The sequence below is a fragment of the Lissotriton helveticus genome, chromosome 4_1 (genome assembly GCF_964261635.1).
Source record: "Lissotriton helveticus chromosome 4_1, aLisHel1.1, whole genome shotgun sequence".
NCBI lineage: Eukaryota > Metazoa > Chordata > Amphibia > Caudata > Salamandridae > Lissotriton > Lissotriton helveticus.
In genome coordinates, this window is record NC_136063.1 from 1,670,998,200 (window position 1) to 1,671,026,050 (window position 27,851).

The window sequence follows — 27,851 nt, forward strand, 5'->3', positions numbered from 1 at the left end:
GCGCTATTGATAAGGCGAATTTAGCACATTTTGAAAGAGAAGTGTTCTTAAATCAAACCTAGAGAACCACAATGACGGTATCATTCAGATAGTACAAATGTTTTTGTATATTAGTATGGAAATTGTGAAATAAAACGTTTTTCATGCTGATTTTCAACAGTCGATCTGCAATCGTGAAACATAAGCTTTTGCTTGGAGGCCTCACAGGTACTGATCTAATTTTCTCTTTTAAGATTATTCACAAATCATATGATATGCTTTGTATAAATCAACTATATTGTTAGATCAAAATTGAGTAAAAAGTGACTATCTCAATTTCATGACATATAGAAGAGTAAGGAGAAGAAGCTCATGTTTCAAATGTGGAGAGGCAACAACTTTTCATTATTTTCACCTCTACTAATTATATGCATTTTTATAATGTATGTGTTTATGTTGTCCTATAAATATACAGAGACATATAGCAAGATATAGGGAGATACATACGTGTAAAGTGGATATGTACAAGTTTATAAGTAAATGAGATGTTTTTCCAATTAATAATTCTAAGAACTGAATGGAAAAAGAAAATCGTAAAGTTTAGATAAGTCCCACTGTGATTTGTACTCAGATCCCGGTTTTCAGAGTCTAGAGTGCTAAGCATGATACCATCAAACCACCTGTACCAGGTTGAGCTTTTCATTTTGAGAGAAGAGATTGCATTCACGGGGGAATCTTATATTTTATTGCAAAATCGTATCTCACATAAAAAGTACTGTTCAACAGAGTGATAGCGTTACTTGAGTCCTCTGGGCAACATCCTTCCCTAACATAGTTCAATATGCAAAAGTTGAACAGAATAGAAAAGTAATAACATTCTGTTGGTCTTTGACTGTAGAACATTAAAAACTTTGAAATGTTCACATTGCTGCAGCAATTTGCTCCCTTGTCACATGGGAGGTTCCATGGTGTAATGGTTAGCACTTTGGACTTTGAATCCAAGGATCCGAGTTCAAATCTCGGTGGGACCACTTTCATGACTGTTGATCAAATCTTTTTCTGTCAAGTGTATTCATAAATATCACAAATCTAACACGGGTAGAGTGAAACATTAATTTATTGATTGTATTCTGAAAGTCTATTCGATGTGAGCAAATGATAGAACTTTTAGAAAACATGGAAATTAAATGGCTCAAAATAATGAGACATTTTGCGAGCTGACTCTGTTTTCTCAAACTCATCACAGGGGGCTGATGCAAGATATTACTTTCTTAAATCTTACTGTTATTGATAAGGGGAAGATGGAACTTTTTAATTGGAAATCCTTCATTAAAACAAAACTTGAGGAATCAAATTGTGTATTATGGGGACAGAAGATATGACGTTTTGAATAACAATCGTGAAATTCAGACACACATATATTTACACTCTGATTTTCTAAAGTAAATCCATAGCCATAAAGTAAAATCTTTCGAAAGACGTGTCAAAGGTAATAATCTGAATTTCTCTTTCAAAGAAATTCACAATTAAATGCACTGTGTAAGTCAAGCATGTTGTCATATAAGAAATCAGCAAAAATTAACCATCTCATTACTGGTCATATAGATGAGAGAGGAAATGAACCTAACGTTTAAATTGTGGATGGGAAACAACAGTTTTTAGTTTTCAGCTTCAATACATATGTTTATGAATAATTGATTTCTTTATATAGTCTTATCGCTATCTAGACGGATATAGCTATGTATACATAGATGCATACTTATACGTTGATAAGTATCAGTATAAAACATTGACGTTATGTTTTTCCAAGACCAAATTCTAAGAAATGGGTGAAATAGTAAATCTCATAATTCAAGCAGGTCCCACCGAGATTTGAACTCGGATCGCTGGATTCAGAGTCCAGAGTGCTAACCATTACACCATGGAACCCTCCCATACATGAGTCATTTTTCCATTGAGACAAAAGAGAGCGCATTAGTGCGGGGGCATTTCTTACATTGATGAAACGATATCTCTGTTGAATGCTCATAGTGTAAAGAGCTATAATGTGATTTGATTCTGTTCAGATACATTCTCCTTAACAGTGTTAAATATGCAAACGTTTATCAGGATAGGCAAGTTATATCATAATGATCATCTTTGACTGTAACATATTAAAACATTTTACATTTCCAAACTAATACACCCATTTCTTTGTCTCTCACATGGGCTGCGCCAAAGAGCAATGATTGGCACGTTGGACTTTGCATGCAAAGGTACCAGTCCAAATCTTGGGGGTACTATTTTATTACTCTTGACCTTTTCTATTTCTGTCACCTTTGTTTATTGATAGCTCAAATCCAACACCAGTAGGTTGAAAGAGACAATTATTGATTCCTTTCAAAACGTCCATCAGCTTGAACAAGTTACAGAAATACAAACATTATAATACGTTTACATCACATTCCTACACAAAATATTGTGACATTAAGAAATCCTATCCTGTTTTTCTGAAATGCATTTCAGAGGCCTGATTCCCAGCATCCCTTTTTGAAGCTTTCTGCGCTATTGATAAGGCGAATTTAGCACATTTTGAAAGAGAAGTGTTCTTAAATCAAACCTAGAGAACCACAATGACGGTATCATAGGGATAGTACAAATGTTTTTGTATATTAGTATGGAAATTGTGAAATAAAACGTTTTTCATGCTGATTTTCAACAGTCGATCTGCAATCGTGAAACATAAGCTTTTGCTTGGAGGCCTCACAGGTACTGATCTAATTTTCTCTTTTAAGATTATTCACAAATCATATGATATGCTTTGTATAAATCAACTATATTGTTAGATCAAAATTGAGTAAAAAGTGACTATCTCAATTTCATGACATATAGAAGAGTAAGGAGAAGAAGCTCATGTTTCAAATGTGGAGAGGCAACAACTTTTCATTATTTTCACCTCTACTAATTATATGCATTTTTATAATGTATGTGTTTATGTTGTCCTATAAATATACAGAGACATATAGCAAGATATAGGGAGATACATACGTGTAAAGTGGATATGTACAAGTTTATAAGTAAATGAGATGTTTTTCCAATTAATAATTCTAAGAACTGAATGGAAAAAGAAAATCGTAAAGTTTAGATAAGTCCCACTGTGATTTGTACTCAGATCCCGGTTTTCAGAGTCTAGAGTGCTAAGCATGATACCATCAAACCACCTGTACCAGGTTGAGCTTTTCATTTTGAGAGAAGAGATTGCATTCACGGGGGAATCTTATATTTTATTGCAAAATCGTATCTCACATAAAAAGTACTGTTCAACAGAGTGATAGCGTTACTTGAGTCCTCTGGGCAACATCCTTCCCTAACATAGTTCAATATGCAAAAGTTGAACAGAATAGAAAAGTAATAACATTCTGTTGGTCTTTGACTGTAGAACATTAAAAACTTTGAAATGTTCACATTGCTGCAGCAATTTGCTCCCTTGTCACATGGGAGGTTCCATGGTGTAATGGTTAGCACTTTGGACTTTGAATCCAAGGATCCGAGTTCAAATCTCGGTGGGGCCACTTTCATGACTGTTGATCAAATCTTTTTCTGTCAAGTGTATTCATAAATATCACAAATCTAACACGGGTAGAGTGAAACATTAATTTATTGATTGTATTCTGAAAGTCTATTCGATGTGAGCAAATGATAGAACTTTTAGAAAACATGGAAATTAAATGGCTCAAAATAATGAGACATTTTGCGAGCTGACTCTGTTTTCTCAAACTCATCACAGGGGGCTGATGCAAGATATTACTTTCTTAAATCTTACTGTTATTGATAAGGGGAAGATGGAACTTTTTAATTGGAAATCCTTCATTAAAACAAAACTTGAGGAATCAAATTGTGTATTATGGGGACAGAAGATATGACGTTTTGAATAACAATCGTGAAATTCAGACACACATATATTTACACTCTGATTTTCTAAAGTAAATCCATAACCATAAAGTAAAATCTTTCGAAAGACGTGTCAAAGGTAATAATCTGAATTTCTCTTTCAAAGAAATTCACAATTAAATGCACTGTGTAAGTCAAGCATGTTGTCATATAAGAAATCAGCAAAAATTAACTATCTCATTACTGGTCATATAGATGAGAGAGGAAATGAACCTAACGTTTAAATTGTGGATGGGAAACAACAGTTTTTAGTTTTCAGCTTCAATACATATGTTTATGAATAATTGATTTCTTTATATAGTCTTATCGCTATCTAGACGGATATAGCTATGTATACATAGATGCATACTTATACGTTGATAAGTATCAGTATAAAACATTGACGTTATGTTTTTCCAAGACCAAATTCTAAGAAATGGGTGAAATAGTAAATCTCATAATTCAAGCAGGTCCCACCGAGATTTGAACTCGGATCGCTGGATTCAGAGTCCAGAGTGCTAACCATTACACCATGGAACCCTCCCATACATGAGTCATTTTTCCATTGAGACAAAAGAGAGCGCATTAGTGCGGGGGCATTTCTTACATTGATGAAACGATATCTCTGTTGAATGCTCATAGTGTAAAGAGCTATAATGTGATTTGATTCTGTTCAGATACATTCTCCTTAACAGTGTTAAATATGCAAACGTTTATCAGGATAGGCAAGTTATATCATAATGATCATCTTTGACTGTAACATATTAAAACATTTTACATTTCCAAACTAATACACCCATTTCTTTGTCTCTCACATGGGCTGCGCCAAAGAGCAATGATTGGCACGTTGGACTTTGCATGCAAAGGTACCAGTCCAAATCTTGGGGGTACTATTTTATTACTCTTGACCTTTTCTATTTCTGTCACCTTTGTTTATTGATAGCTCAAATCCAACACCAGTAGGTTGAAAGAGACAATTATTGATTCCTTTCAAAACGTCCATCAGCTTGAACAAGTTACAGAAATACAAACATTATAATACGTTTACATCACATTCCTACACAAAATAGTGTGACATTAAGAAATCCTATCCTGTTTTTCTGAAATGCATTTCAGAGGCCTGATTCCCAGCATCCCTTTTTGAAGCTTTCTGCGCTATTGATAAGGCGAATTTAGCACATTTTGAAAGAGAAGTGTTCTTAAATCAAACCTAGAGAACCACAATGACGGTATCATTCAGATAGTACAAATGTTTTTGTATATTAGTATGGAAATTGTGAAATAAAACGTTTTTCATGCTGATTTTCAACAGTCGATCTGCAATCGTGAAACCTAAGCTTTTGCTTGGAGGCCTCACAGGTACTGATCTAATTTTCTCTTTTAAGATTATTCACAAATCATATGATATGCTTTGTATAAATCAACTATATTGTTAGATCAAAATTGAGTAAAAAGTGACTATCTCAATTTCATGACATATAGAAGAGTAAGGAGAAGAAGCTCATGTTTCAAATGTGGAGAGGCAACAACTTTTCATTATTTTCACCTCTACTAATTATATGCATTTTTATAATGTATGTGTTTATGTTGTCCTATAAATATACAGAGACATATAGCAAGATATAGGGAGATACATACGTGTAAAGTGGATATGTACAAGTTTATAAGTAAATGAGATGTTTTTCCAATTAATAATTCTAAGAACTGAATGGAAAAAGAAAATCGTAAAGTTTAGATAAGTCCCACTGTGATTTGTACTCAGATCCCGGTTTTCAGAGTCTAGAGTGCTAAGCATGATACCATCAAACCACCTGTACCAGGTTGAGCTTTTCATTTTGAGAGAAGAGATTGCATTCACGGGGGAATCTTATATTTTATTGCAAAATCGTATCTCACATAAAAAGTACTGTTCAACAGAGTGATAGCGTTACTTGAGTCCTCTGGGCAACATCCTTCCCTAACATAGTTCCATATGCAAAAGTTGAACAGAATAGAAAAGTAATAACATTCTGTTGGTCTTTGACTGTAGAACATTAAAAACTTTGAAATGTTCACATTGCTGCAGCAATTTGCTCCCTTGTCACATGGGAGGTTCCATGGTGTAATGGTTAGCACTTTGGACTTTGAATCCAAGGATCCGAGTTCAAATCTCGGTGGGGCCACTTTCATGACTGTTGATCAAATCTTTTTCTGTCAAGTGTATTCATAAATATCACAAATCTAACACGGGTAGAGTGAAACATTAATTTATTGATTGTATTCTGAAAGTCTATTCGATGTGAGCAAATGATAGAACTTTTAGAAAACATGGAAATTAAATGGCTCAAAATAATGAGACATTTTGCGAGCTGACTCTGTTTTCTCAAACTCATCACAGGGGGCTGATGCAAGATATTACTTTCTTAAATCTTACTGTTATTGATAAGGGGAAGATGGAACTTTTTAATTGGAAATCCTTCATTAAAACAAAACTTGAGGAATCAAATTGTGTATTATGGGGACAGAAGATATGACGTTTTGAATAACAATCGTGAAATTCAGACACACATATATTTACACTCTGATTTTCTAAAGTAAATCCATAACCATAAAGTAAAATCTTTCGAAAGACGTGTCAAAGGTAATAATCTGAATTTCTCTTTCAAAGAAATTCACAATTAAATGCACTGTGTAAGTCAAGCATGTTGTCATATAAGAAATCAGCAAAAATTAACTATCTCATTACTGGTCATATAGATGAGAGAGGAAATGAACCTAACGTTTAAATTGTGGATGGGAAACAACAGTTTTTAGTTTTCAGCTTCAATACATATGTTTATGAATAATTGATTTCTTTATATAGTCTTATCGCTATCTAGACGGATATAGCTATGTATACATAGATGCATACTTATACGTTGATAAGTATCAGTATAAAACATTGACGTTATGTTTTTCCAAGACCAAATTCTAAGAAATGGGTGAAATAGTAAATCTCATAATTCAAGCAGGTCCCACCGAGATTTGAACTCGGATCGCTGGATTCAGAGTCCAGAGTGCTAACCATTACACCATGGAACCCTCCCATACATGAGTCATTTTTCCATTGAGACAAAAGAGAGCGCATTAGTGCGGGGGCATTTCTTACATTGATGAAACGATATCTCTGTTGAATGCTCATAGTGTAAAGAGCTATAATGTGATTTGATTCTGTTCAGATACATTCTCCTTAACAGTGTTAAATATGCAAACGTTTATCAGGATAGGCAAGTTATATCATAATGATCATCTTTGACTGTAACATATTAAAACATTTTACATTTCCAAACTAATACACCCATTTCTTTGTCTCTCACATGGGCTGCGCCAAAGAGCAATGATTGGCACGTTGGACTTTGCATGCAAAGGTACCAGTCCAAATCTTGGGGGTACTATTTTATTACTCTTGACCTTTTCTATTTCTGTCACCTTTGTTTATTGATAGCTCAAATCCAACACCAGTAGGTTGAAAGAGACAATTATTGATTCCTTTCAAAACGTCCATCAGCTTGAACAAGTTACAGAAATACAAACATTATAATACGTTTACATCACATTCCTACACAAAATAGTGTGACATTAAGAAATCCTATCCTGTTTTTCTGAAATGCATTTCAGAGGCCTGATTCCCAGCATCCCTTTTTGAAGCTTTCTGCGCTATTGATAAGGCGAATTTAGCACATTTTGAAAGAGAAGTGTTCTTAAATCAAACCTAGAGAACCACAATGACGGTATCATTCAGATAGTACAAATGTTTTTGTATATTAGTATGGAAATTGTGAAATAAAACGTTTTTCATGCTGATTTTCAACAGTCGATCTGCAATCGTGAAACATAAGCTTTTGCTTGGAGGCCTCACAGGTACTGATCTAATTTTCTCTTTTAAGATTATTCACAAATCATATGATATGCTTTGTATAAATCAACTATATTGTTAGATCAAAATTGAGTAAAAAGTGACTATCTCAATTTCATGACATATAGAAGAGTAAGGAGAAGAAGCTCATGTTTCAAATGTGGAGAGGCAACAACTTTTCATTATTTTCACCTCTACTAATTATATGCATTTTTATAATGTATGTGTTTATGTTGTCCTATAAATATACAGAGACATATAGCAAGATATAGGGAGATACATACGTGTAAAGTGGATATGTACAAGTTTATAAGTAAATGAGATGTTTTTCCAATTAATAATTCTAAGAACTGAATGGAAAAAGAAAATCGTAAAGTTTAGATAAGTCCCACTGTGATTTGTACTCAGATCCCGGTTTTCAGAGTCTAGAGTGCTAAGCATGATACCATCAAACCACCTGTACCAGGTTGAGCTTTTCATTTTGAGAGAAGAGATTGCATTCACGGGGGAATCTTATATTTTATTGCAAAATCGTATCTCACATAAAAAGTACTGTTCAACAGAGTGATAGCGTTACTTGAGTCCTCTGGGCAACATCCTTCCCTAACATAGTTCAATATGCAAAAGTTGAACAGAATAGAAAAGTAATAACATTCTGTTGGTCTTTGACTGTAGAACATTAAAAACTTTGAAATGTTCACATTGCTGCAGCAATTTGCTCCCTTGTCACATGGGAGGTTCCATGGTGTAATGGTTAGCACTTTGGACTTTGAATCCAAGGATCCGAGTTCAAATCTCGGTGGGGCCACTTTCATGACTGTTGATCAAATCTTTTTCTGTCAAGTGTATTCATAAATATCACAAATCTAACACGGGTAGAGTGAAACATTAATTTATTGATTGTATTCTGAAAGTCTATTCGATGTGAGCAAATGATAGAACTTTTAGAAAACATGGAAATTAAATGGCTCAAAATAATGAGACATTTTGCGAGCTGACTCTGTTTTCTCAAACTCATCACAGGGGGCTGATGCAAGATATTACTTTCTTAAATCTTACTGTTATTGATAAGGGGAAGATGGAACTTTTTAATTGGAAATCCTTCATTAAAACAAAACTTGAGGAATCAAATTGTGTATTATGGGGACAGAAGATATGACGTTTTGAATAACAATCGTGAAATTCAGACACACATATATTTACACTCTGATTTTCTAAAGTAAATCCATAACCATAAAGTAAAATCTTTCGAAAGACGTGTCAAAGGTAATAATCTGAATTTCTCTTTCAAAGAAATTCACAATTAAATGCACTGTGTAAGTCAAGCATGTTGTCATATAAGAAATCAGCAAAAATTAACTATCTCATTACTGGTCATATAGATGAGAGAGGAAATGAACCTAACGTTTAAATTGTGGATGGGAAACAACAGTTTTTAGTTTTCAGCTTCAATACATATGTTTATGAATAATTGATTTCTTTATATAGTCTTATCGCTATCTAGACGGATATAGCTATGTATACATAGATGCATACTTATACGTTGATAAGTATCAGTATAAAACATTGACGTTATGTTTTTCCAAGACCAAATTCTAAGAAATGGGTGAAATAGTAAATCTCATAATTCAAGCAGGTCCCACCGAGATTTGAACTCGGATCGCTGGATTCAGAGTCCAGAGTGCTAACCATTACACCATGGAACCCTCCCATACATGAGTCATTTTTCCATTGAGACAAAAGAGAGCGCATTAGTGCGGGGGCATTTCTTACATTGATGAAACGATATCTCTGTTGAATGCTCATAGTGTAAAGAGCTATAATGTGATTTGATTCTGTTCAGATACATTCTCCTTAACAGTGTTAAATATGCAAACGTTTATCAGGATAGGCAAGTTATATCATAATGATCATCTTTGACTGTAACATATTAAAACATTTTACATTTCCAAACTAATACACCCATTTCTTTGTCTCTCACATGGGCTGCGCCAAAGAGCAATGATTGGCACGTTGGACTTTGCATGCAAAGGTACCAGTCCAAATCTTGGGGGTACTATTTTATTACTCTTGACCTTTTCTATTTCTGTCACCTTTGTTTATTGATAGCTCAAATCCAACACCAGTAGGTTGAAAGAGACAATTATTGATTCCTTTCAAAACGTCCATCAGCTTGAACAAGTTACAGAAATACAAACATTATAATACGTTTACATCACATTCCTACACAAAATAGTGTGACATTAAGAAATCCTATCCTGTTTTTCTGAAATGCATTTCAGAGGCCTGATTCCCAGCATCCCTTTTTGAAGCTTTCTGCGCTATTGATAAGGCGAATTTAGCACATTTTGAAAGAGAAGTGTTCTTAAATCAAACCTAGAGAACCACAATGACGGTATCATTCAGATAGTACAAATGTTTTTGTATATTAGTATGGAAATTGTGAAATAAAACGTTTTTCATGCTGATTTTCAACAGTCGATCTGCAATCGTGAAACCTAAGCTTTTGCTTGGAGGCCTCACAGGTACTGATCTAATTTTCTCTTTTAAGATTATTCACAAATCATATGATATGCTTTGTATAAATCAACTATATTGTTAGATCAAAATTGAGTAAAAAGTGACTATCTCAATTTCATGACATATAGAAGAGTAAGGAGAAGAAGCTCATGTTTCAAATGTGGAGAGGCAACAACTTTTCATTATTTTCACCTCTACTAATTATATGCATTTTTATAATGTATGTGTTTATGTTGTCCTATAAATATACAGAGACATATAGCAAGATATAGGGAGATACATACGTGTAAAGTGGATATGTACAAGTTTATAAGTAAATGAGATGTTTTTCCAATTAATAATTCTAAGAACTGAATGGAAAAAGAAAATCGTAAAGTTTAGATAAGTCCCACTGTGATTTGTACTCAGATCCCGGTTTTCAGAGTCTAGAGTGCTAAGCATGATACCATCAAACCACCTGTACCAGGTTGAGCTTTTCATTTTGAGAGAAGAGATTGCATTCACGGGGGAATCTTATATTTTATTGCAAAATCGTATCTCACATAAAAAGTACTGTTCAACAGAGTGATAGCGTTACTTGAGTCCTCTGGGCAACATCCTTCCCTAACATAGTTCCATATGCAAAAGTTGAACAGAATAGAAAAGTAATAACATTCTGTTGGTCTTTGACTGTAGAACATTAAAAACTTTGAAATGTTCACATTGCTGCAGCAATTTGCTCCCTTGTCACATGGGAGGTTCCATGGTGTAATGGTTAGCACTTTGGACTTTGAATCCAAGGATCCGAGTTCAAATCTCGGTGGGGCCACTTTCATGACTGTTGATCAAATCTTTTTCTGTCAAGTGTATTCATAAATATCACAAATCTAACACGGGTAGAGTGAAACATTAATTTATTGATTGTATTCTGAAAGTCTATTCGATGTGAGCAAATGATAGAACTTTTAGAAAACATGGAAATTAAATGGCTCAAAATAATGAGACATTTTGCGAGCTGACTCTGTTTTCTCAAACTCATCACAGGGGGCTGATGCAAGATATTACTTTCTTAAATCTTACTGTTATTGATAAGGGGAAGATGGAACTTTTTAATTGGAAATCCTTCATTAAAACAAAACTTGAGGAATCAAATTGTGTATTATGGGGACAGAAGATATGACGTTTTGAATAACAATCGTGAAATTCAGACACACATATATTTACACTCTGATTTTCTAAAGTAAATCCATAACCATAAAGTAAAATCTTTCGAAAGACGTGTCAAAGGTAATAATCTGAATTTCTCTTTCAAAGAAATTCACAATTAAATGCACTGTGTAAGTCAAGCATGTTGTCATATAAGAAATCAGCAAAAATTAACTATCTCATTACTGGTCATATAGATGAGAGAGGAAATGAACCTAACGTTTAAATTGTGGATGGGAAACAACAGTTTTTAGTTTTCAGCTTCAATACATATGTTTATGAATAATTGATTTCTTTATATAGTCTTATCGCTATCTAGACGGATATAGCTATGTATACATAGATGCATACTTATACGTTGATAAGTATCAGTATAAAACATTGACGTTATGTTTTTCCAAGACCAAATTCTAAGAAATGGGTGAAATAGTAAATCTCATAATTCAAGCAGGTCCCACCGAGATTTGAACTCGGATCGCTGGATTCAGAGTCCAGAGTGCTAACCATTACACCATGGAACCCTCCCATACATGAGTCATTTTTCCATTGAGACAAAAGAGAGCGCATTAGTGCGGGGGCATTTCTTACATTGATGAAACGATATCTCTGTTGAATGCTCATAGTGTAAAGAGCTATAATGTGATTTGATTCTGTTCAGATACATTCTCCTTAACAGTGTTAAATATGCAAACGTTTATCAGGATAGGCAAGTTATATCATAATGATCATCTTTGACTGTAACATATTAAAACATTTTACATTTCCAAACTAATACACCCATTTCTTTGTCTCTCACATGGGCTGCGCCAAAGAGCAATGATTGGCACGTTGGACTTTGCATGCAAAGGTACCAGTCCAAATCTTGGGGGTACTATTTTATTACTCTTGACCTTTTCTATTTCTGTCACCTTTGTTTATTGATAGCTCAAATCCAACACCAGTAGGTTGAAAGAGACAATTATTGATTCCTTTCAAAACGTCCATCAGCTTGAACAAGTTACAGAAATACAAACATTATAATACGTTTACATCACATTCCTACACAAAATAGTGTGACATTAAGAAATCCTATCCTGTTTTTCTGAAATGCATTTCAGAGGCCTGATTCCCAGCATCCCTTTTTGAAGCTTTCTGCGCTATTGATAAGGCGAATTTAGCACATTTTGAAAGAGAAGTGTTCTTAAATCAAACCTAGAGAACCACAATGACGGTATCATTCAGATAGTACAAATGTTTTTGTATATTAGTATGGAAATTGTGAAATAAAACGTTTTTCATGCTGATTTTCAACAGTCGATCTGCAATCGTGAAACATAAGCTTTTGCTTGGAGGCCTCACAGGTACTGATCTAATTTTCTCTTTTAAGATTATTCACAAATCATATGATATGCTTTGTATAAATCAACTATATTGTTAGATCAAAATTGAGTAAAAAGTGACTATCTCAATTTCATGACATATAGAAGAGTAAGGAGAAGAAGCTCATGTTTCAAATGTGGAGAGGCAACAACTTTTCATTATTTTCACCTCTACTAATTATATGCATTTTTATAATGTATGTGTTTATGTTGTCCTATAAATATACAGAGACATATAGCAAGATATAGGGAGATACATACGTGTAAAGTGGATATGTACAAGTTTATAAGTAAATGAGATGTTTTTCCAATTAATAATTCTAAGAACTGAATGGAAAAAGAAAATCGTAAAGTTTAGATAAGTCCCACTGTGATTTGTACTCAGATCCCGGTTTTCAGAGTCTAGAGTGCTAAGCATGATACCATCAAACCACCTGTACCAGGTTGAGCTTTTCATTTTGAGAGAAGAGATTGCATTCACGGGGGAATCTTATATTTTATTGCAAAATCGTATCTCACATAAAAAGTACTGTTCAACAGAGTGATAGCGTTACTTGAGTCCTCTGGGCAACATCCTTCCCTAACATAGTTCAATTTGCAAAAGTTGAACAGAATAGAAAAGTAATAACATTCTGTTGGTCTTTGACTGTAGAACATTAAAAACTTTGAAATGTTCACATTGCTGCAGCAATTTGCTCCCTTGTCACATGGGAGGTTCCATGGTGTAATGGTTAGCACTTTGGACTTTGAATCCAAGGATCCGAGTTCAAATCTCGGTGGGACCACTTTCATGACTGTTGATCAAATCTTTTTCTGTCAAGTGTATTCATAAATATCACAAATCTAACACGGGTAGAGTGAAACATTAATTTATTGATTGTATTCTGAAAGTCTATTCGATGTGAGCAAATGATAGAACTTTTAGAAAACATGGAAATTAAATGGCTCAAAATAATGAGACATTTTGCGAGCTGACTCTGTTTTCTCAAACTCATCACAGGGGGCTGATGCAAGATATTACTTTCTTAAATCTTACTGTTATTGATAAGGGGAAGATGGAACTTTTTAATTGGAAATCCTTCATTAAAACAAAACTTGAGGAATCAAATTGTGTATTATGGGGACAGAAGATATGACGTTTTGAATAACAATCGTGAAATTCAGACACACATATATTTACACTCTGATTTTCTAAAGTAAATCCATAACCATAAAGTAAAATCTTTCGAAAGACGTGTCAAAGGTAATAATCTGAATTTCTCTTTCAAAGAAATTCACAATTAAATGCACTGTGTAAGTCAAGCATGTTGTCATATAAGAAATCAGCAAAAATTAACTATCTCATTACTGGTCATATAGATGAGAGAGGAAATGAACCTAACGTTTAAATTGTGGATGGGAAACAACAGTTTTTAGTTTTCAGCTTCAATACATATGTTTATGAATAATTGATTTCTTTATATAGTCTTATCGCTATCTAGACGGATATAGCTATGTATACATAGATGCATACTTATACGTTGATAAGTATCAGTATAAAACATTGACGTTATGTTTTTCCAAGACCAAATTCTAAGAAATGGGTGAAATAGTAAATCTCATAATTCAAGCAGGTCCCACCGAGATTTGAACTCGGATCGCTGGATTCAGAGTCCAGAGTGCTAACCATTACACCATGGAACCCTCCCATACATGAGTCATTTTTCCATTGAGACAAAAGAGAGCGCATTAGTGCGGGGGCATTTCTTACATTGATGAAACGATATCTCTGTTGAATGCTCATAGTGTAAAGAGCTATAATGTGATTTGATTCTGTTCAGATACATTCTCCTTAACAGTGTTAAATATGCAAACGTTTATCAGGATAGGCAAGTTATATCATAATGATCATCTTTGACTGTAACATATTAAAACATTTTACATTTCCAAACTAATACACCCATTTCTTTGTCTCTCACATGGGCTGCGCCAAAGAGCAATGATTGGCACGTTGGACTTTGCATGCAAAGGTACCAGTCCAAATCTTGGGGGTACTATTTTATTACTCTTGACCTTTTCTATTTCTGTCACCTTTGTTTATTGATAGCTCAAATCCAACACCAGTAGGTTGAAAGAGACAATTATTGATTCCTTTCAAAACGTCCATCAGCTTGAACAAGTTACAGAAATACAAACATTATAATACGTTTACATCACATTCCTACACAAAATAGTGTGACATTAAGAAATCCTATCCTGTTTTTCTGAAATGCATTTCAGAGGCCTGATTCCCAGCATCCCTTTTTGAAGCTTTCTGCGCTATTGATAAGGCGAATTTAGCACATTTTGAAAGAGAAGTGTTCTTAAATCAAACCTAGAGAACCACAATGACGGTATCATTCAGATAGTACAAATGTTTTTGTATATTAGTATGGAAATTGTGAAATAAAACGTTTTTCATGCTGATTTTCAACAGTCGATCTGCAATCGTGAAACATAAGCTTTTGCTTGGAGGCCTCACAGGTACTGATCTAATTTTCTCTTTTAAGATTATTCACAAATCATATGATATGCTTTGTATAAATCAACTATATTGTTAGATCAAAATTGAGTAAAAAGTGACTATCTCAATTTCATGACATATAGAAGAGTAAGGAGAAGAAGCTCATGTTTCAAATGTGGAGAGGCAACAACTTTTCATTATTTTCACCTCTACTAATTATATGCATTTTTATAATGTATGTGTTTATGTTGTCCTATAAATATACAGAGACATATAGCAAGATATAGGGAGATACATACGTGTAAAGTGGATATGTACAAGTTTATAAGTAAATGAGATGTTTTTCCAATTAATAATTCTAAGAACTGAATGGAAAAAGAAAATCGTAAAGTTTAGATAAGTCCCACTGTGATTTGTACTCAGATCCCGGTTTTCAGAGTCTAGAGTGCTAAGCATGATACCATCAAACCACCTGTACCAGGTTGAGCTTTTCATTTTGAGAGAAGAGATTGCATTCACGGGGGAATCTTATATTTTATTGCAAAATCGTATCTCACATAAAAAGTACTGTTCAACAGAGTGATAGCGTTACTTGAGTCCTCTGGGCAACATCCTTCCCTAACATAGTTCCATATGCAAAAGTTGAACAGAATAGAAAAGTAATAACATTCTGTTGGTCTTTGACTGTAGAACATTAAAAACTTTGAAATGTTCACATTGCTGCAGCAATTTGCTCCCTTGTCACATGGGAGGTTCCATGGTGTAATGGTTAGCACTTTGGACTTTGAATCCAAGGATCCGAGTTCAAATCTCGGTGGGGCCACTTTCATGACTGTTGATCAAATCTTTTTCTGTCAAGTGTATTCATAAATATCACAAATCTAACACGGGTAGAGTGAAACATTAATTTATTGATTGTATTCTGAAAGTCTATTCGATGTGAGCAAATGATAGAACTTTTAGAAAACATGGAAATTAAATGGCTCAAAATAATGAGACATTTTGCGAGCTGACTCTGTTTTCTCAAACTCATCACAGGGGGCTGATGCAAGATATTACTTTCTTAAATCTTACTGTTATTGATAAGGGGAAGATGGAACTTTTTAATTGGAAATCCTTCATTAAAACAAAACTTGAGGAATCAAATTGTGTATTATGGGGACAGAAGATATGACGTTTTGAATAACAATCGTGAAATTCAGACACACATATATTTACACTCTGATTTTCTAAAGTAAATCCATAACCATAAAGTAAAATCTTTCGAAAGACGTGTCAAAGGTAATAATCTGAATTTCTCTTTCAAAGAAATTCACAATTAAATGCACTGTGTAAGTCAAGCATGTTGTCATATAAGAAATCAGCAAAAATTAACTATCTCATTACTGGTCATATAGATGAGAGAGGAAATGAACCTAACGTTTAAATTGTGGATGGGAAACAACAGTTTTTAGTTTTCAGCTTCAATACATATGTTTATGAATAATTGATTTCTTTATATAGTCTTATCGCTATCTAGACGGATATAGCTATGTATACATAGATGCATACTTATACGTTGATAAGTATCAGTATAAAACATTGACGTTATGTTTTTCCAAGACCAAATTCTAAGAAATGGGTGAAATAGTAAATCTCATAATTCAAGCAGGTCCCACCGAGATTTGAACTCGGATCGCTGGATTCAGAGTCCAGAGTGCTAACCATTACACCATGGAACCCTCCCATACATGAGTCATTTTTCCATTGAGACAAAAGAGAGCGCATTAGTGCGGGGGCATTTCTTACATTGATGAAACGATATCTCTGTTGAATGCTCATAGTGTAAAGAGCTATAATGTGATTTGATTCTGTTCAGATACATTCTCCTTAACAGTGTTAAATATGCAAACGTTTATCAGGATAGGCAAGTTATATCATAATGATCATCTTTGACTGTAACATATTAAAACATTTTACATTTCCAAACTAATACACCCATTTCTTTGTCTCTCACATGGGCTGCGCCAAAGAGCAATGATTGGCACGTTGGACTTTGCATGCAAAGGTACCAGTCCAAATCTTGGGGGTACTATTTTATTACTCTTGACCTTTTCTATTTCTGTCACCTTTGTTTATTGATAGCTCAAATCCAACACCAGTAGGTTGAAAGAGACAATTATTGATTCCTTTCAAAACGTCCATCAGCTTGAACAAGTTACAGAAATACAAACATTATAATACGTTTACATCACATTCCTACACAAAATAGTGTGACATTAAGAAATCCTATCCTGTTTTTCTGAAATGCATTTCAGAGGCCTGATTCCCAGCATCCCTTTTTGAAGCTTTCTGCGCTATTGATAAGGCGAATTTAGCACATTTTGAAAGAGAAGTGTTCTTAAATCAAACCTAGAGAACCACAATGACGGTATCATTCAGATAGTACAAATGTTTTTGTATATTAGTATGGAAATTGTGAAATAAAACGTTTTTCATGCTGATTTTCAACAGTCGATCTGCAATCGTGAAACATAAGCTTTTGCTTGGAGGCCTCACAGGTACTGATCTAATTTTCTCTTTTAAGATTATTCACAAATCATATGATATGCTTTGTATAAATCAACTATATTGTTAGATCAAAATTGAGTAAAAAGTGACTATCTCAATTTCATGACATATAGAAGAGTAAGGAGAAGAAGCTCATGTTTCAAATGTGGAGAGGCAACAACTTTTCATTATTTTCACCTCTACTAATTATATGCATTTTTATAATGTATGTGTTTATGTTGTCCTATAAATATACAGAGACATATAGCAAGATATAGGGAGATACATACGTGTAAAGTGGATATGTACAAGTTTATAAGTAAATGAGATGTTTTTCCAATTAATAATTCTAAGAACTGAATGGAAAAAGAAAATCGTAAAGTTTAGATAAGTCCCACTGTGATTTGTACTCAGATCCCGGTTTTCAGAGTCTAGAGTGCTAAGCATGATACCATCAAACCACCTGTACCAGGTTGAGCTTTTCATTTTGAGAGAAGAGATTGCATTCACGGGGGAATCTTATATTTTATTGCAAAATCGTATCTCACATAAAAAGTACTGTTCATCAGAGTGATAGCGTTACTTGAGTCCTCTGGGCAACATCCTTCCCTAACATAGTTCAATTTGCAAAAGTTGAACAGAATAGAAAAGTAATAACATTCTGTTGGTCTTTGACTGTAGAACATTAAAAACTTTGAAATGTTCACATTGCTGCAGCAATTTGCTCCCTTGTCACATGGGAGGTTCCATGGTGTAATGGTTAGCACTTTGGACTTTGAATCCAAGGATCCGAGTTCAAATCTCGGTGGGACCACTTTCATGACTGTTGATCAAATCTTTTTCTGTCAAGTGTATTCATAAATATCACAAATCTAACACGGGTAGAGTGAAACATTAATTTATTGATTGTATTCTGAAAGTCTATTCGATGTGAGCAAATGATAGAACTTTTAGAAAACATGGAAATTAAATGGCTCAAAATAATGAGACATTTTGCGAGCTGACTCTGTTTTCTCAAACTCATCACAGGGGGCTGATGCAAGATATTACTTTCTTAAATCTTACTGTTATTGATAAGGGGAAGATGGAACTTTTTAATTGGAAATCCTTCATTAAAACAAAACTTGAGGAATCAAATTGTGTATTATGGGGACAGAAGATATGACGTTTTGAATAACAATCGTGAAATTCAGACACACATATATTTACACTCTGATTTTCTAAAGTAAATCCATAACCATAAAGTAAAATCTTTCGAAAGACGTGTCAAAGGTAATAATCTGAATTTCTCTTTCAAAGAAATTCACAATTAAATGCACTGTGTAAGTCAAGCATGTTGTCATATAAGAAATCAGCAAAAATTAACTATCTCATTACTGGTCATATAGATGAGAGAGGAAATGAACCTAACGTTTAAATTGTGGATGGGAAACAACAGTTTTTAGTTTTCAGCTTCAATACATATGTTTATGAATAATTGATTTCTTTATATAGTCTTATCGCTATCTAGACGGATATAGCTATGTATACATAGATGCATACTTATACGTTGATAAGTATCAGTATAAAACATTGACGTTATGTTTTTCCAAGACCAAATTCTAAGAAATGGGTGAAATAGTAAATCTCATAATTCAAGCAGGTCCCACCGAGATTTGAACTCGGATCGCTGGATTCAGAGTCCAGAGTGCTAACCATTACACCATGGAACCCTCCCATACATGAGTCATTTTTCCATTGAGACAAAAGAGAGCGCATTAGTGCGGGGGCATTTCTTACATTGATGAAACGATATCTCTGTTGAATGCTCATAGTGTAAAGAGCTATAATGTGATTTGATTCTGTTCAGATACATTCTCCTTAACAGTGTTAAATATGCAAACGTTTATCAGGATAGGCAAGTTATATCATAATGATCATCTTTGACTGTAACATATTAAAACATTTTACATTTCCAAACTAATACACCCATTTCTTTGTCTCTCACATGGGCTGCGCCAAAGAGCAATGATTGGCACGTTGGACTTTGCATGCAAAGGTACCAGTCCAAATCTTGGGGGTACTATTTTATTACTCTTGACCTTTTCTATTTCTGTCACCTTTGTTTATTGATAGCTCAAATCCAACACCAGTAGGTTGAAAGAGACAATTATTGATTCCTTTCAAAACGTCCATCAGCTTGAACAAGTTACAGAAATACAAACATTATAATACGTTTACATCACATTCCTACACAAAATAGTGTGACATTAAGAAATCCTATCCTGTTTTTCTGAAATGCATTTCAGAGGCCTGATTCCCAGCATCCCTTTTTGAAGCTTTCTGCGCTATTGATAAGGCGAATTTAGCACATTTTGAAAGAGAAGTGTTCTTAAATCAAACCTAGAGAACCACAATGACGGTATCATTCAGATAGTACAAATGTTTTTGTATATTAGTATGGAAATTGTGAAATAAAACGTTTTTCATGCTGATTTTCAACAGTCGATCTGCAATCGTGAAACATAAGCTTTTGCTTGGAGGCCTCACAGGTACTGATCTAATTTTCTCTTTTAAGATTATTCACAAATCATATGATATGCTTTGTATAAATCAACTATATTGTTAGATCAAAATTGAGTAAAAAGTGACTATCTCAATTTCATGACATATAGAAGAGTAAGGAGAAGAAGCTCATGTTTCAAATGTGGAGAGGCAACAACTTTTCATTATTTTCACCTCTACTAATTATATGCATTTTTATAATGTATGTGTTTATGTTGTCCTATAAATATACAGAGACATATAGCAAGATATAGGGAGATACATACGTGTAAAGTGGATATGTACAAGTTTATAAGTAAATGAGATGTTTTTCCAATTAATAATTCTAAGAACTGAATGGAAAAAGAAAATCGTAAAGTTTAGATAAGTCCCACTGTGATTTGTACTCAGATCCCGGTTTTCAGAGTCTAGAGTGCTAAGCATGATACCATCAAACCACCTGTACCAGGTTGAGCTTTTCATTTTGAGAGAAGAGATTGCATTCACGGGGGAATCTTATATTTTATTGCAAAATCGTATCTCACATAAAAAGTACTGTTCAACAGAGTGATAGCGTTACTTGAGTCCTCTGGGCAACATCCTTCCCTAACATAGTTCAATTTGCAAAAGTTGAACAGAATAGAAAAGTAATAACATTCTGTTGGTCTTTGACTGTAGAACATTAAAAACTTTGAAATGTTCACATTGCTGCAGCAATTTGCTCCCTTGTCACATGGGAGGTTCCATGGTGTAATGGTTAGCACTTTGGACTTTGAATCCAAGGATCCGAGTTCAAATCTCGGTGGGACCACTTTCATGACTGTTGATCAAATCTTTTTCTGTCAAGTGTATTCATAAATATCACAAATCTAACACGGGTAGAGTGAAACATTAATTTATTGATTGTATTCTGAAAGTCTATTCGATGTGAGCAAATGATAGAACTTTTAGAAAACATGGAAATTAAATGGCTCAAAATAATGAGACATTTTGCGAGCTGACTCTGTTTTCTCAAACTCATCACAGGGGGCTGATGCAAGATATTACTTTCTTAAATCTTACTGTTATTGATAAGGGGAAGATGGAACTTTTTAATTGGAAATCCTTCATTAAAACAAAACTTGAGGAATCAAATTGTGTATTATGGGGACAGAAGATATGACGTTTTGAATAACAATCGTGAAATTCAGACACACATATATTTACACTCTGATTTTCTAAAGTAAATCCATAACCATAAAGTAAAATCTTTCGAAAGACGTGTCAAAGGTAATAATCTGAATTTCTCTTTCAAAGAAATTCACAATTAAATGCACTGTGTAAGTCAAGCATGTTGTCATATAAGAAATCAGCAAAAATTAACTATCTCATTACTGGTCATATAGATGAGAGAGGAAATGAACCTAACGTTTAAATTGTGGATGGGAAACAACAGTTTTTAGTTTTCAGCTTCAATACATATGTTTATGAATAATTGATTTCTTTATATAGTCTTATCGCTATCTAGACGGATATAGCTATGTATACATAGATGCATACTTATACGTTGATAAGTATCAGTATAAAACATTGACGTTATGTTTTTCCAAGACCAAATTCTAAGAAATGGGTGAAATAGTAAATCTCATAATTCAAGCAGGTCCCACCGAGATTTGAACTCGGATCGCTGGATTCAGAGTCCAGAGTGCTAACCATTACACCATGGAACCCTCCCATACATGAGTCATTTTTCCATTGAGACAAAAGAGAGCGCATTAGTGCGGGGGCATTTCTTACATTGATGAAACGATATCTCTGTTGAATGCTCATAGTGTAAAGAGCTATAATGTGATTTGATTCTGTTCAGATACATTCTCCTTAACAGTGTTAAATATGCAAACGTTTATCAGGATAGGCAAGTTATATCATAATGATCATCTTTGACTGTAACATATTAAAACATTTTACATTTCCAAACTAATACACCCATTTCTTTGTCTCTCACATGGGCTGCGCCAAAGAGCAATGATTGGCACGTTGGACTTTGCATGCAAAGGTACCAGTCCAAATCTTGGGGGTACTATTTTATTACTCTTGACCTTTTCTATTTCTGTCACCTTTGTTTATTGATAGCTCAAATCCAACACCAGTAGGTTGAAAGAGAGAATTATTGATTCCTTTCAAAACGTCCATCAGCTTGAACAAGTTACAGAAATACAAACATTATAATACGTTTACATCACATTCCTACACAAAATAGTGTGACATTAAGAAATCCTATCCTGTTTTTCTGAAATGCATTTCAGAGGCCTGATTCCCAGCATCCCTTTTTGAAGCTTTCTGCGCTATTGATAAGGCGAATTTAGCACATTTTGAAAGAGAAGTGTTCTTAAATCAAACCTAGAGAACCACAATGACGGTATCATTCAGATAGTACAAATGTTTTTGTATATTAGTATGGAAATTGTGAAATAAAACGTTTTTCATGCTGATTTTCAACAGTCGATCTGCAATCGTGAAACATAAGCTTTTGCTTGGAGGCCTCACAGGTACTGATCTAATTTTCTCTTTTAAGATTATTCACAAATCATATGATATGCTTTGTATAAATCAACTATATTGTTAGATCAAAATTGAGTAAAAAGTGACTATCTCAATTTCATGACATATAGAAGAGTAAGGAGAAGAAGCTCATGTTTCAAATGTGGAGAGGCAACAACTTTTCATTATTTTCACCTCTACTAATTATATGCATTTTTATAATGTATGTGTTTATGTTGTCCTATAAATATACAGAGACATATAGCAAGATATAGGGAGATACATACGTGTAAAGTGGATATGTACAAGTTTATAAGTAAATGAGATGTTTTTCCAATTAATAATTCTAAGAACTGAATGGAAAAAGAAAATCGTAAAGTTTAGATAAGTCCCACTGTGATTTGTACTCAGATCCCGGTTTTCAGAGTCTAGAGTGCTAAGCATGATACCATCAAACCACCTGTACCAGGTTGAGCTTTTCATTTTGAGAGAAGAGATTGCATTCACGGGGGAATCTTATATTTTATTGCAAAATCGTATCTCACATAAAAAGTACTGTTCAACAGAGTGATAGCGTTACTTGAGTCCTCTGGGCAACATCCTTCCCTAACATAGTTCAATTTGCAAAAGTTGAACAGAATAGAAAAGTAATAACATTCTGTTGGTCTTTGACTGTAGAACATTAAAAACTTTGAAATGTTCACATTGCTGCAGCAATTTGCTCCCTTGTCACATGGGAGGTTCCATGGTGTAATGGTTAGCACTTTGGACTTTGAATCCAAGGATCCGAGTTCAAATCTCGGTGGGACCACTTTCATGACTGTTGATCAAATCTTTTTCTGTCAAGTGTATTCATAAATATCACAAATCTAACACGGGTAGAGTGAAACATTAATTTATTGATTGTATTCTGAAAGTCTATTCGATGTGAGCAAATGATAGAACTTTTAGAAAACATGGAAATTAAATGGCTCAAAATAATGAGACATTTTGCGAGCTGACTCTGTTTTCTCAAACTCATCACAGGGGGCTGATGCAAGATATTACTTTCTTAAATCTTACTGTTATTGATAAGGGGAAGATGGAACTTTTTAATTGGAAATCCTTCATTAAAACAAAACTTGAGGAATCAAATTGTGTATTATGGGGACAGAAGATATGACGTTTTGAATAACAATCGTGAAATTCAGACACACATATATTTACACTCTGATTTTCTAAAGTAAATCCATAACCATAAAGTAAAATCTTTCGAAAGACGTGTCAAAGGTAATAATCTGAATTTCTCTTTCAAAGAAATTCACAATTAAATGCACTGTGTAAGTCAAGCATGTTGTCATATAAGAAATCAGCAAAAATTAACTATCTCATTACTGGTCATATAGATGAGAGAGGAAATGAACCTAACGTTTAAATTGTGGATGGGAAACAACAGTTTTTAGTTTTCAGCTTCAATACATATGTTTATGAATAATTGATTTCTTTATATAGTCTTATCGCTATCTAGACGGATATAGCTATGTATACATAGATGCATACTTATACGTTGATAAGTATCAGTATAAAACATTGACGTTATGTTTTTCCAAGACCAAATTCTAAGAAATGGGTGAAATAGTAAATCTCATAATTCAAGCAGGTCCCACCGAGATTTGAACTCGGATCGCTGGATTCAGAGTCCAGAGTGCTAACCATTACACCATGGAACCCTCCCATACATGAGTCATTTTTCCATTGAGACAAAAGAGAGCGCATTAGTGCGGGGGCATTTCTTACATTGATGAAACGATATCTCTGTTGAATGCTCATAGTGTAAAGAGCTATAATGTGATTTGATTCTGTTCAGATACATTCTCCTTAACAGTGTTAAATATGCAAACGTTTATCAGGATAGGCAAGTTATATCATAATGATCATCTTTGACTGTAACATATTAAAACATTTTACATTTCCAAACTAATACACCCATTTCTTTGTCTCTCACATGGGCTGCGCCAAAGAGCAATGATTGGCACGTTGGACTTTGCATGCAAAGGTACCAGTCCAAATCTTGGGGGTACTATTTTATTACTCTTGACCTTTTCTATTTCTGTCACCTTTGTTTATTGATTGCTCAAATCCAACACCAGTAGGTTGAAAGAGACAATTATAGATTCCTTTCAAAACGTCCATCAGCTTGAACAAGTTACAGAAATACAAACATTATAATACGTTTACATCACATTCCTACACAAAATAGTGTGACATTAAGAAATCCTATCCTGTTTTTCTGAAATGCATTTCAGAGGCCTGATTCCCAGCATCCCTTTTTGAAGCTTTCTGCGCTATTGATAAGGCGAATTTAGCACATTTTGAAAGAGAAGTGTTCTTAAATCAAACCTAGAGAACCACAATGACGGTATCATTCAGATAGTACAAATGTTTTTGTATATTAGTATGGAAATTGTGAAATAAAACGTATTTCATGCTGATTTTCAACAGTCGATCTGCAATCGTGAAACATAAGCTTTTGCTTGGAGGCCTCACAGGTACTGATCTAATTTTCTCTTTTAAGATTATTCACAAATCATATGATATGCTTTGTATAAATCAACTATATTGTTAGATCAAAATTGAGTAAAAAGTGACTATCTCAATTTCATGACATATAGAAGAGTAAGGAGAAGAAGCTCATGTTTCAAATGTGGAGAGGCAACAACTTTTCATTATTTTCACCTCTACTAATTATATGCATTTTTATAATGTATGTGTTTATGTTGTCCTATAAATATACAGAGACATATAGCAAGATATAGGGAGATACATACGTGTAAAGTGGATATGTACAAGTTTATAAGTAAATGAGATGTTTTTCCAATTAATAATTCTAAGAACTGAATGGAAAAAGAAAATCGTAAAGTTTAGATAAGTCCCACTGTGATTTGTACTCAGATCCCGGTTTTCAGAGTCTAGAGTGCTAAGCATGATACCATCAAACCACCTGTACCAGGTTGAGCTTTTCATTTTGAGAGAAGAGATTGCATTCACGGGGGAATCTTATATTTTATTGCAAAATCGTATCTCACATAAAAAGTACTGTTCAACAGAGTGATAGCGTTACTTGAGTCCTCTGGGCAACATCCTTCCCTAACATAGTTCAATTTGCAAAAGTTGAACAGAATAGAAAAGTAATAACATTCTGTTGGTCTTTGACTGTAGAACATTAAAAACTTTGAAATGTTCACATTGCTGCAGCAATTTGCTCCCTTGTCACATGGGAGGTTCCATGGTGTAATGGTTAGCACTTTGGACTTTGAATCCAAGGATCCGAGTTCAAATCTCGGTGGGACCACTTTCATGACTGTTGATCAAATCTTTTTCTGTCAAGTGTATTCATAAATATCACAAATCTAACACGGGTAGAGTGAAACATTAATTTATTGATTGTATTCTGAAAGTCTATTCGATGTGAGCAAATGATAGAACTTTTAGAAAACATGGAAATTAAATGGCTCAAAATAATGAGACATTTTGCGAGCTGACTCTGTTTTCTCAAACTCATCACAGGGGGCTGATGCAAGATATTACTTTCTTAAATCTTACTGTTATTGATAAGGGGAAGATGGAACTTTTTAATTGGAAATCCTTCATTAAAACAAAACTTGAGGAATCAAATTGTGTATTATGGGGACAGAAGATATGACGTTTTGAATAACAATCGTGAAATTCAGACACACATATATTTACACTCTGATTTTCTAAAGTAAATCCATAACCATAAAGTAAAATCTTTCGAAAGACGTGTCAAAGGTAATAATCTGAATTTCTCTTTCAAAGAAATTCACAATTAAATGCACTGTGTAAGTCAAGCATGTTGTCATATAAGAAATCAGCAAAAATTAACTATCTCATTACTGGTCATATAGATGAGAGAGGAAATGAACCTAACGTTTAAATTGTGGATGGGAAACAACAGTTTTTAGTTTTCAGCTTCAATACATATGTTTATGAATAATTGATTTCTTTATATAGTCTTATCGCTATCTAGACGGATATAGCTATGTATACATAGATGCATACTTATACGTTGATAAGTATCAGTATAAAACATTGACGTTATGTTTTTCCAAGACCAAATTCTAAGAAATGGGTGAAATAGTAAATCTCATAATTCTAACAGGTCCCACCGAGATTTGAACTCGGATCGCTGGATTCAGAGTCCAGAGTGCTAACCATTACACCATGGAACCCTCCCATACATGAGTCATTTTTCCATTGAGACAAAAGAGAGCGCATTAGTGCGGGGGCATTTCTTACATTGATGAAACGATATCTCTGTTGAATGCTCATAGTGTAAAGAGCTATAATGTGATTTGATTCTGTTCAGATACATTCTCCTTAACAGTGTTAAATATGCAAACCTTTATCAGGATAGGCAAGTTATATCATAATGATCATCTTTGACTGTAACATATTAAAACATTTTACATTTCCAAACTAATACACCCATTTCTTTGTCTCTCACATGGGCTGCGCCAAAGAGCAATGATTGGCACGTTGGACTTTGCATGCAAAGGTACCAGTCCAAATCTTGGGGGTACTATTTTATTACTCTTGACCTTTTCTATTTCTGTCACCTTTGTTTATTGATTGCTCAAATCCAACACCAGTAGGTTGAAAGAGACAATTATTGATTCCTTTCAAAACGTCCATCAGCTTGAACAAGTTACAGAAATACAAACATTATAATACGTTTACATCACATTCCTACACAAAATAGTGTGACATTAAGAAATCCTATCCTGTTTTTCTGAAATGCATTTCAGAGGCCTGATTCCCAGCATCCCTTTTTGAAGCTTTCTGCGCTATTGATAAGGCGAATTTAGCACATTTTGAAAGAGAAGTGTTCTTAAATCAAACCTAGAGAACCACAATGACGGTATCATTCAGATAGTACAAATGTTTTTGTATATTAGTATGGAAATTGTGAAAT

The 27,851-nt window shown here is 34.0% G+C and overlaps 22 non-coding genes across 22 annotated transcripts; 11 read left to right on the forward strand and 11 right to left on the reverse strand.

Moving 5' to 3' along the window:
• Positions 1-938: 938 nt before the first annotated feature.
• Positions 939-1,010, forward strand: TRNAQ-UUG (transfer RNA glutamine (anticodon UUG)). Its single transcript has one exon. It is a non-coding gene; the product is annotated as a tRNA-Gln (tRNA).
• Positions 1,011-1,836: 826 nt separating this feature from the next.
• Positions 1,837-1,908, reverse strand: TRNAQ-CUG (transfer RNA glutamine (anticodon CUG)). The gene has a single exon. It is a non-coding gene; the product is annotated as a tRNA-Gln (tRNA).
• A 1,550-nt stretch (positions 1,909-3,458) lies between these two features.
• TRNAQ-UUG (transfer RNA glutamine (anticodon UUG)) lies at positions 3,459-3,530 on the forward strand. Its single transcript has one exon. It is a non-coding gene; the product is annotated as a tRNA-Gln (tRNA).
• An 826-nt stretch (positions 3,531-4,356) lies between these two features.
• On the reverse strand, positions 4,357-4,428 carry TRNAQ-CUG (transfer RNA glutamine (anticodon CUG)). The gene has a single exon. It is a non-coding gene; the product is annotated as a tRNA-Gln (tRNA).
• Positions 4,429-5,978: 1,550 nt separating this feature from the next.
• Positions 5,979-6,050, forward strand: TRNAQ-UUG (transfer RNA glutamine (anticodon UUG)). Its single transcript has one exon. It is a non-coding gene; the product is annotated as a tRNA-Gln (tRNA).
• An 826-nt stretch (positions 6,051-6,876) lies between these two features.
• On the reverse strand, positions 6,877-6,948 carry TRNAQ-CUG (transfer RNA glutamine (anticodon CUG)). Its single transcript has one exon. It is a non-coding gene; the product is annotated as a tRNA-Gln (tRNA).
• A 1,550-nt stretch (positions 6,949-8,498) lies between these two features.
• Positions 8,499-8,570, forward strand: TRNAQ-UUG (transfer RNA glutamine (anticodon UUG)). The gene has a single exon. It is a non-coding gene; the product is annotated as a tRNA-Gln (tRNA).
• Positions 8,571-9,396: 826 nt separating this feature from the next.
• Positions 9,397-9,468, reverse strand: TRNAQ-CUG (transfer RNA glutamine (anticodon CUG)). The gene has a single exon. It is a non-coding gene; the product is annotated as a tRNA-Gln (tRNA).
• A 1,550-nt stretch (positions 9,469-11,018) lies between these two features.
• TRNAQ-UUG (transfer RNA glutamine (anticodon UUG)) lies at positions 11,019-11,090 on the forward strand. Its single transcript has one exon. It is a non-coding gene; the product is annotated as a tRNA-Gln (tRNA).
• Positions 11,091-11,916: 826 nt separating this feature from the next.
• Positions 11,917-11,988, reverse strand: TRNAQ-CUG (transfer RNA glutamine (anticodon CUG)). Its single transcript has one exon. It is a non-coding gene; the product is annotated as a tRNA-Gln (tRNA).
• A 1,550-nt stretch (positions 11,989-13,538) lies between these two features.
• Positions 13,539-13,610, forward strand: TRNAQ-UUG (transfer RNA glutamine (anticodon UUG)). The gene has a single exon. It is a non-coding gene; the product is annotated as a tRNA-Gln (tRNA).
• Positions 13,611-14,436: 826 nt separating this feature from the next.
• TRNAQ-CUG (transfer RNA glutamine (anticodon CUG)) lies at positions 14,437-14,508 on the reverse strand. The gene has a single exon. It is a non-coding gene; the product is annotated as a tRNA-Gln (tRNA).
• A 1,550-nt stretch (positions 14,509-16,058) lies between these two features.
• TRNAQ-UUG (transfer RNA glutamine (anticodon UUG)) lies at positions 16,059-16,130 on the forward strand. The gene has a single exon. It is a non-coding gene; the product is annotated as a tRNA-Gln (tRNA).
• Positions 16,131-16,956: 826 nt separating this feature from the next.
• TRNAQ-CUG (transfer RNA glutamine (anticodon CUG)) lies at positions 16,957-17,028 on the reverse strand. Its single transcript has one exon. It is a non-coding gene; the product is annotated as a tRNA-Gln (tRNA).
• A 1,550-nt stretch (positions 17,029-18,578) lies between these two features.
• Positions 18,579-18,650, forward strand: TRNAQ-UUG (transfer RNA glutamine (anticodon UUG)). The gene has a single exon. It is a non-coding gene; the product is annotated as a tRNA-Gln (tRNA).
• An 826-nt stretch (positions 18,651-19,476) lies between these two features.
• On the reverse strand, positions 19,477-19,548 carry TRNAQ-CUG (transfer RNA glutamine (anticodon CUG)). Its single transcript has one exon. It is a non-coding gene; the product is annotated as a tRNA-Gln (tRNA).
• Positions 19,549-21,098: 1,550 nt separating this feature from the next.
• Positions 21,099-21,170, forward strand: TRNAQ-UUG (transfer RNA glutamine (anticodon UUG)). Its single transcript has one exon. It is a non-coding gene; the product is annotated as a tRNA-Gln (tRNA).
• An 826-nt stretch (positions 21,171-21,996) lies between these two features.
• Positions 21,997-22,068, reverse strand: TRNAQ-CUG (transfer RNA glutamine (anticodon CUG)). The gene has a single exon. It is a non-coding gene; the product is annotated as a tRNA-Gln (tRNA).
• Positions 22,069-23,618: 1,550 nt separating this feature from the next.
• On the forward strand, positions 23,619-23,690 carry TRNAQ-UUG (transfer RNA glutamine (anticodon UUG)). The gene has a single exon. It is a non-coding gene; the product is annotated as a tRNA-Gln (tRNA).
• Positions 23,691-24,516: 826 nt separating this feature from the next.
• TRNAQ-CUG (transfer RNA glutamine (anticodon CUG)) lies at positions 24,517-24,588 on the reverse strand. Its single transcript has one exon. It is a non-coding gene; the product is annotated as a tRNA-Gln (tRNA).
• Positions 24,589-26,138: 1,550 nt separating this feature from the next.
• On the forward strand, positions 26,139-26,210 carry TRNAQ-UUG (transfer RNA glutamine (anticodon UUG)). Its single transcript has one exon. It is a non-coding gene; the product is annotated as a tRNA-Gln (tRNA).
• An 826-nt stretch (positions 26,211-27,036) lies between these two features.
• On the reverse strand, positions 27,037-27,108 carry TRNAQ-CUG (transfer RNA glutamine (anticodon CUG)). Its single transcript has one exon. It is a non-coding gene; the product is annotated as a tRNA-Gln (tRNA).
• Between the last annotated feature and the right edge of the window lie 743 nt (positions 27,109-27,851).